Here is a 10,024-nt window from a genome sequence, read left to right as displayed (position 1 = left end):
GAGGTGGATTACCTGTACTGACAGGAGAACCCCTCCTGTTCTCATAGGTAGTGTCTACACTGAACATAAAAACAGCCATACTGGGTCAGATCAATGGTCCATCTAGCCCAGTATCCAGAGCTTAATTTGTGTTTGAGGCTTGCCAGGGCTGAGCCCTAGCATCTCTAGGCTTGAGAGTTCACAGCCCCAGCATGTCTGGTCTTGCTGTGTCAGACAGAGGCACCAACTTTCTATTAAGAAAAGGAGTATTTGTGGCACCTTAGAGACCAACAAATTTATTTGAGCATAAGCTTTCGTGAAGTGAGCTGTAGCTCATGAAAGCTTATGCTCAAATAAATTTGTTAGTCTCTAAGGTGCCACAAGTCCACCTTTTCTTTTTGCGAATACAGACTAACACAGCTGCAACTTTCTATTGTGTCAGGGGTGCTCTCCCCCGCTCTGCCGCAGGCCCTGCCCCCACTCCTCCCCTTCCCCAAAGGCCCCATGCCTTCCCCGCCTCTTTCTGCCCTGCTCTGCCATGCCCTGCCTCATCCCACCCTGTTCCGCCCCCTCCCCTGAGTACACCCTGCCCTCGCTCCTCCCTGCTCTGTCCCAGTGCCTCCTGCATGCTGCTAAACAGATGATCACTGGGGAGAAAGGGGAAAGTTGATCGGGGATGGGTGATGAGCACCCACCATATTTTTTCAACCCCTCTGCTCAAAACAGGACTAACCCCAACTAAATCATCCCAGCCAGGGCTTTGTCAAGATGGGCCTTAAAAAACCTCTAAGGATGGAGCTTCAACCACCTCCCTAGGTAACCCATTCACGTGCTTCACCACCCTCCTAGTGAAATAGTGTTTTCTAATATCCAACCTAGACCTCCCCCACTGCAACTTGAGACCATTGCTCCTTGTTCTGTCATCTGCCACCACTGAGAACAGCCAAGCTCCACCCTCGTCGGAGCCCCCCTTCAGGAAGTAGAAGGCTGCTATCAAATCCCCCCTCACTCTTCTCTTCTATAGACTAAATAAGCCCAGTTCCATCAGTCTCTCCTCGTAAATCATGTGCTCCAGCCCCCTGATTGCCCTCCACTGGACTATCTCTAATTTGTCCACATCCTTTTTGTAGTGGGGGCCCAAAACTGGATGCATACTTCAGATGTGGCCTCACTAGTGCTGAATAGAGGGGAATAATCCCTTCCCTCCATCTGCTGGCAATGCTCCTACTAATGCAGCCCAATATGCCGTTAGCCTTCTGGGCAACAACAGCACACTGCTGACTCATATCCAACTTCTCATCCACTGTAATCCCCAGGTCCTTTTCTGCAGAACTGCCGCTTAGCCAGTCGGTCCCTGGACTGTAGCGGTGCATGGGATTCTTCTGTTCTAAGTGCAGGACTCTGCACTTGTGCTTGTTGAACCTCATCGGATTTCTTTTGGCCCAATCCTCCAATTTGTCTAGGTCACTGTGGACCCTATCCCTACCCTCCAGCGTATCTACCTCTCCCCCCACCCATCCCCGATCAATTGCTGAGGGTGCAATCCATCCCATCATCCAGATCATTAATGAAGATGTTGAATAAAACCGGCCCCAGGAATGACCCTTGGGGCATTCCGCTTGATACTGGCTGCCAACTAGACATCAAGCAGTTGATCACTACCCATTGAGCCCGACAATCTAGCCAGCTTTCTATTCACCTTATAGTCCATTCATCCAATCCATACTTTTTTAACTTGCTGGCAATAATACTGTGGGAGACTGTAACAAAAGCTTTGCTAAAGTCAAGGTATATCATGTCCACCACTTTCCCCATATCCACAGAGTCAGTTATCTCATCATAGAAGGCAATCAGGTTGGTCAGGCGTGACTTGCCCTTGGTGAATCCATGTTGACTGTACCTGATCACCTTCCTCTCCTCCAAGTGCTTCAAAATGGATTCCTTGAGGACCTGCTCCATGATTTTTCTGGGGACAGAGGTGAGGCTGATCGGTCTGTAGTTCCCCAGATTCTCCTTCTTCCCTTTTTAAAAGATGGGCACTACATTAGCCTTTTTCCATCATCCAGGACGTGCCCAGATCACCACAAGTTTTCAAAGATAATGGCCAATAGTTCTGCAATCACATCAGCCAACTCCATCAACACCCTCGGATACATTGCATCCAGCACCCTGGACTTGTACATGTCCAGCTTTGTTAAATAGTCCTTAACCTGTGCTTTCACGACTGAGGGCTGCTCACCTCCTCCCCATACTGAGCTGCCCAGTGCAGCAGTCTAGGAACTTACCTTATCTGTGAAGACTGAGGCAAAAAAAGCATTGAATACTTCAGCTTTTTCACATCATCTGTCACTAGGTTGCAGTAAGGGGCCCACACTTTCCCTGACCTTCTTCTTGTTGCTACCACCTGTAGAAACCCTTCTTGTTACCCTTTCCATCCCTTGTTAGCTGCAACTCCAATTGTGCTTTGGACTTCCTGATTACACCCCTGCATGCTTGAGCAATATTTTTATACTTGTCCCTAATCATCTGTCCAAGTTTCCACTTCTTGTAAGATTCCTTTTTGTGTTTAAGATCACTGAAGATTTCTCTGTTAAGTGTTACCTAGCAGCTCTGTGTTCTTGGGAAACCAGGGGTGCAGTACCCAGCCTTTCTGACTCAGGAAACACCCTCCCCCACCCCGCAGCCTCTGCTTGAACCAAATCTGCATCAGAAGAAAGACTTAAAACAAGCAATGAAAAGGCAGTGGGAGGCACACCTAAACCCCTGGGATAAGGATGACAGGATTAAGGAAACGCTCCCAGCCTCATTTGCATCGAAGATGGGACAAGGTGGCATCTCCATTAGCTTGCAGAATGGAGAACAGAGATTCCAAGGCAAGAACCACATGGAACTCTGGGACCAGAAAAGCAGGGAAGCACTGCATGATGTGGGATCTCTGCTCCAGATGTTAATGAACCCACTCCTGCACACACCCAGTTCAGTAGTTATCAGACCAATTCTAAAAATAAATCCTTTATTGGTGTCCAAAATAGTGAAGCTTCCTAATTGCATTGTGAGCTCCCTCCAAGGAACACTGCCCAAAGCCCCGAATGATCAACTGCCATGGTCTATCCTGAACAAAACAACTTTGGTATATTCCCTTGTTTACAGATAAACAAATCGAGTGTTCTCCCTTGTGGAATGTCCTTACTCCGAGTTTGAAGTAACAAGCCAGAGGCAGCTTTATTATGAGCAACTGCAATTGTATGGGAGAGTACATACGGGCAGGGATTCCCCTCCCTAGGCAGGTCTCCGTTAGATAAACAATTAGGGCAACCATTTATACCTTTTGTTACAGACAATAATGATCAACAACCGCATCTTGTTTATACATATTCCTTCTGATATCTTACTTTTCTCAGCAGTTCCTGCTACAGTCTGTCTTCCATTATTATCTAACACAAGAAAAACAGTATCTCTTACAGGTTTTTTTTTGTTCCACTCACTTTCCACTTGCCCAGGCCCTGCCTGAAATCTTGCATTATTAGAGCTAGTGTTAGCCTGACTCTTACTTTATTCCTAGAAGTCAAGATATCTGCATTCAAATTCCCTTTATCCTTTTCTCTACTTCCACACTCTTGAACCATTGTTGTTTCTCTACAAAAACACCTACCCATGATCAAGTAAGTGTTCAGATGCCTGGATCCAAAATCTGCATCAGTTTCATTGGGACTTCATCTTCTCCTGACTGATCATGCTGGGGGCTCTGCCTGTCTCCAGCACTCCGGACCCTCAGCCACCAACACCATCTGGGACCCGCAATCGATTCAAGCTTCATGGAGTGGTGAGAACCCAGCTCTCTCTCTTTCTCGGTGTAGCCTTCTGACCCTGTTTCAGGGTTCCCTCGCCACTCTGAACTCTAGGGTACAGATGTGGGGACCTGCATGAAAGACCCCCTAAGCTTATTTTTACCAGCTTATGTTAAAAACTTTCCGAAGGCACAAATTCCACCTTGTCCTTGAACAGTATGCTGCCACCACAAAGTGATTTAGACAAAGAACAAGGAAAGGACCACTTGGAGTTCCTATTTCCCCAAAATATCCCCCCAAACCCTTACACCCCCTTTCCTGGGGAGGCTTGAGAATAAACAAGATGAACACAAACCAGCCTTGGATTTTTGAGACCCAAAAACCCCAATCAGATTCTTAAAAAAACAGAAGTTTATTAGAAGAACAAAAAAAGATAAGAGAACAACTCTGTAAGATCAGAATGGAAGATAATCTTACAGGCAGTCAGATTCAAAACATAGAGAATCCCTCTAGGCAAAACCTTAAATTACAAAAAGACACAAAAACAAGAATACACATTTCCTCCGGCACAGCGAATTTCACAAGCCAAAACAAAGAAAACCTAACACATTTTCCAGCTAGATTACTTACTAACTTTACAGGAGTTGGAGGGCTTGCATCCTTGATCTGTTCCTGGCAAAGGTATTACACAGACAGACAAAAGCCTTTCCCCCCCCTCCAGATTTGAAAGTATTTTGTTCCCTCATTGGTCATTTTGGGTCAGGTGCCAGCTAGGTTACCTGAGCTTCTTAACCCTTTACAGGTAAAAGGACTTTGCCTCTGGCCAGGAGGGATTTTATAACACTGTATACAGAAAGGCAGTTACCCTTCCCTTTATATTTATGACATGGCTCGCAAATCACAGATAGTGTCAGACAGCCTGTTCCACACTGGCTGTGATTTCTTCCTGGAGCTCTAGGAGAAAACAGAGTTAATAAGACACATGCACCTCTAGAGATACTACTGATTATATAAAAACTAACAATAATTTCCAAATTTCAAGGAAGATTTTAACCAGTTGATTCTGGGAAACTTTCACTGGAGAGTGCATCAGCCGCCTTGTTAGAAGTTCCTGAAATGTGTTGTATTTCAGAATCAAAATCTTGGAGAGCTAAACTCCACCGAAGAAGTTTTTTGTTATTGTCCTTGACGGTATGAAGCCACTTCAGCGCAGAATGGTCAGTTTGCAGGTGGAAACGCCGTCGCCAAACGTATGGGCGTAGCTTTTCCAGTGCGTACATGATGGCGTAACATCCCCTTTTGCTGATTGACCAGTGGCTTTCCCTCTCAGACAGTTTTTTGCTGAGAAACACGACAGCATGGAATTCTTGATCCGGTCCTTCCTGCATTAAAACTGCTCCTACACCACGCTCAGATGCATTTGTGGTTACTAGGAACGGATTGTCAAAGTCTGGGGCCTTTAGCACAGGGTCAGACATGAGTGTCTCTTTAAGCTGGTTAAAGGCCTTCTGACACTCTTCAGTCCACTGAACTGCATTTGGCTGGGGTTTTTTGGTTAGGTCTGTTAGTTGGGCAGCAATTTGGCTGTATTGTGGTACAAATCACTGTAATATCTGACCAAGCCTAAGAAGGATTGGACCTGTTTTTTTTACTTTGGGACAGGCCACTTTTGGATAGCATCCACTTTGGCCTGTAGGGGGTTGATGGTTCCTTGACCCACCTGGTATTCAAGGTAAGTAACTCTGTTTAGACCTACTTGACACTTAGCCTTAACAGTTAGTTCTGCCTCCCTTTTGCGCTTGAAGGCTTTTTGTAGATGTTCCAGGTGTTCTGCCCAGGAATCCGAAAATATGGCCACATCGTCAAGGTAGGCGACTGCATATTCTCCCAATCCCTCCAGGAGACCATTTACAACTTTTTGGAAGGTGGCGGGTGCATTTCGCAGCCCGAAAAGGAGCACATTAAATTCATACAGCCCAACATGTGTGATGAAGGCTGACCTTTCCTGGGCTGATTCATCTAGCGGTACCTGCCAGTACCCCTTGGTTAAGTCCAAGGTAGAGATGAACTGGGCCCGTCCCAGTTTCTCTAATAGTTCATCTGTGCGTGGCATTGGATAGTTGTCTGGGCAAGTTACAGCATTTAGCTTACGGTAGTCCACGCAAAAACGTATCTCCCCATCTGGTTTGGGAACTACAACTACTGGAGATGCCCATGCACTGCCAGAGGGGTGGATTATACCCATCTGCAGCATATCCTGGATCTCCCGTTCTATAGCAGTTTTAGCTTGAGGAGACACCCGGTAAGGTTGGTCTCTAAATGGGTGAGCATTACCTGTGTCAATGGAGTGTTATGCCCGTTCAGTCAGTCCTGGGGTGGCTGAGAACATTGACGCGTAGCTAGTGCACAGCTCCTTGATCTGCTGTCACTGCATACGCCCAAGGGTCATGGAGAGATTAACTCTCTTCCACATCACCAGCACTTTTCCCTTCGTAGTAGACACCTTCAGGCCACTCAGTGTCACCTCCTCCCTGGGCTGTAAACTGACAAACCTTTAATTCTCTGGAATAAAAGGGCTTTAGAGAATTAATGTGGTACTCCTTAGGCTTTCAGTCTGAGGTGGGGAATGCTTTGAGATAACAGCTCCCAGGCACTCTTGGACCATGAATGGCCCTTCCCACGATGCTTCCATTTTATGGGCCTGGAGCGCTTTCAAGACCATGACCTGGTCTCCTACTTGGAAGAAACGCTCTCTGGCATGTTTATCATACCAGGCTTTTTGCTCTTTTTGAGCATCCTGTAAGTTTTCTTTAGCAAGGGCTAAAGAGGTTAGGAGGGTGTTTTGTAGTTTGGTTACAAAGTCCAGAATGTTAGTTCCTGGAGAAGGTGTAAACCCCTCCCATTGCTGCTTCACCAACTGTAATGGCCCCTTAACCTCATGGCCATATACAAGTTCAAATGGTGAAAACCCTAAACTGGGATGTGGTACAACTCTGTAGGCAAAGAGCAACTGCTGCAACACTAGGTCTCAATCATTGGAGTGCTCATTTACGAATTTACATATCATGGCCCCCAAAGTTCCATTAAACTTCTCCACCATGCCATTTGTTTGATGGTGGTAAGGAGTGGCAACCAAGTGATTTACCCCATGAGCCTCCCAAAGGCTTTCCATTAATTCCTGCATCTGTAAGGATGTAGGAGGGCCAACCTACCTTGGCAAAAATGTCTGTTAGTGCCTGGCACACACTTTTAGCCCTGATGTTGCTTAGAGCTACTGCTTCCGGCCATCGAGTGGCAAAATCCATGAAAGTCAGTATGTACTGCTTTCCTCTGGGTGTCTTTTTCGGAAAAGGACCCAGAATATCCACAGTTACTTGCTGAAATGGAACCTCAATGATGGGGAGTGGCTGGAGAGGGGCTTTGACCTGGTCTTGGGGTTTTCCCACTCTTTAGCACACCTCACAAGAGTGGACATAGGTAGAAACATCCTTGCCCATTCCCTCCCAGTGGAACAACTTTCCCAAATGATCTTTGGTTCTGTTCACCCCGGCATGGCCACTAGGATGATCGTGGGCTAAGCTCAAGAGCTTGGCCTGGTACTTAGTTGGAACTACCAACTGTCTCTGAGGATGCCAGTCTTCCTGGTGTCCACCAGAAAGAGTTTCCTTGTATAAAAGTTCTCTTTCTACAACAAACCTGGATTGATTAGAAGAGCTGAGAGGCGGTGGGTTACTCCGTGCCATGGTCCAAGCTCTCTGGAGGCTTTCATCTGCTTCCTGTTCAGTCTGGAACTGTTCCCTTGATGTTGGAGACATCAGTTCTTAATTGGATTGTGGACCTGGGCTTGGTCCCTCTGGAAGCGATGCAGGTGATGGGCTGTTTCCGTTGACTGTGAACCACTCTCTTCTGGTGCACTATGTTGGGGTTCAGGCTCTCGCTGAGCCTCTTGTGTAGGGTTATCTGCTGCTGCCAGTGCAGGTTCGGTGGGGCCCTCTGGTGTTGGGGTTGCAAGCACTGGATTCAGTGCTGGCAATGGTTCTGGTTCTGGGACTGCTTCCATCTGGGTCTCTGGGACTGGATCCACTACTGCTGTTGCAGACGTTGGCATGGGGTCTGGTTCCATCACCTCTGACTGGGTCCTGGTAGAAGTCTCTGGAACAGAGCTAGGTGTGACAGCTTGCTTCACTTGGCTGCAGTTGACCATTCCCACCCTCTTAGCTTGCTTCCCATGATTGGCCAGGTCTTCCCCCAACAGCATGGGGATGGGATAATCATCATAGAGTGCAAAAGTCCATGTTCCTGACCAGCCCTTGTACTGGACAGGCAACTTGGCTGTAGGCAAGTCAAAAGAGTTTGACTTGAAGGGTTGAATCGTTACTTGGACCTCTGGGTCAATTAAATTGGGGTCCACTAAGGAAGCCGTGGTTAGCTGACACTTGTGCTCTGGTGTCCCTCCATGCTGTAACCTTCTTCCCACCCACATTCACAGTTTCCCTCTGCTCTGACGGTATCTGGGAGGCATCTGGGCCTGAGGACCTTTGGTGTGACTCCAGTGCAATGAACTGTAATCTGTTGGGGTTCTGGGGCAGTTGGCCTTTACATGCCCCAGCTCGTTACATTTAAAACATCGCCCAGCTGACTGGTCACTGGGGCGAGGTGGGTTGCTGGAGAACAGTGTGGTGGGACAATAAAGTGTCTGGGATTTTCCTTGGGGTTCAGTTGGGGTCTTGGGTTGCCCCCGGTAGTACGGTGTGGTCTGAGGGTGTCCTTTTGGTATCTGCTCAAATTGTGACCAGGGTTGTTCCTCTCTCCTCCCTCCACCCGTTTTGTTCCGGTTTGCCCCGCCTCTCTGGTGGTCTAGAACTGCTCATATTGATGAGCATAAGAAGCAAGACTTTCTGCTGAGTCTATTTTCTTATCCCATAAACACTGTTTTATATCATCCTCGGACATATTCAGGAATTGCTCCTGTATCATCAAATCCCACATTCTTCCAAAGCTAGTTACATCCCATCCTTTGAGCCATTTATCAAACAGATCTGTCATCTGGTTTACATAAGCCACATTACTTAGTCCAGGCCCTCTCGTAAGGGTTCAAAATTTTATTCTGTAAGTTTCAGGTGTAACTTGAAATTCTTTTAAAACAAAATCCTTGAATTTACCATAGTCAGAAGCCTCACCAATAGGCATATTATTGAATATGTCCAGAGCTCTTTCAGTCAATTTTGCTACCAATGTGGTCATCTTGTGATTGTCAGGAATTTGATGGAGTGTGCACAGTCTCTCAAAGGTGAGAAAATATTCAGCAATATCACTGGATGCATCATACTGTGGGCATAGTCGCTCCCATTTGTGGATTGTTGGGGAAGGATTGTTAGGGATATTTGGTATATTCTGGTGAGCCCTTGCCTTCTCTATCTCCAGTGCATGCTTCCTCTCTTTTTCCCTCTCTTCCATTTCTTTTTCTTTTGCCTCCATAGCTCTCCTGTGGGCAGCCTCCTGGGCTTTCTCTGCCTCTTTTGCTGGTGCCATATCTCTCCTGTGGGCAGCCTCTTAGGCAGCCTCCTCTGTCTTTGCCTTGGCTTTTTCTGCCTCTTTCGTTGCCTCTATAGCGAGTCGTTTTATTTCGACCAGTTTCTGGTGTTCCTTTTCTTTCTCTTCTGCTTCCAGTCTAGCTAATTCCAGTTTCTGTTGGACATTGCTTTCTGTCATCCTAGCCTCTCTGTGTTTAACTAGCTTGACCCAAAAGTTAGAAAAAAAAACCCTTGTTTGTGAATTTCCAATTCGCTGTGCTGTAACCTAATACCTTTGCCTCTGATAGCTGTTCCCAGCCTACAGAGAAATCCTTTTGTAAAAAAACCTAACACCTATGACTCCAGACAAAGAGATAGAAAAAGCTCTAGCTGCTTTCAGTTAAAAAAAAACCTCTTCAGGTCAGTGCTTTTGGTTCAAAATGATCTCTGGTTCAAAATGATCCCACCACTCTGCCACCATGTCAAGGTTCCTTCCCCACTCTGAACTCTGGAGTACAGATGTGGGGACCCGCATGAAAGATCCCCATATCTTATTTCTACCAGCTTAGGTTAAAAACTTCCTCAAGGCACAAATCTCTATTTGTCCTTGGTCTAGGAATGCTGCCACCACCAAGTGATTTGACAAAGAACCAGGGAAAAGGACCACTTGGAGTTCCTCTTCCCCCAGCAATCTCCCAAGCCCTTACACCCCCTTTCCTGGGGAGGATTGAAAACAAGTTGAGC

Source organism: Chelonia mydas, chromosome 13 (assembly GCF_015237465.2).
Source record: "Chelonia mydas isolate rCheMyd1 chromosome 13, rCheMyd1.pri.v2, whole genome shotgun sequence".
Taxonomy (NCBI): Eukaryota; Metazoa; Chordata; order Testudines; family Cheloniidae; genus Chelonia; species Chelonia mydas.
Note: the sequence above shows the minus strand (reverse complement) of the source record.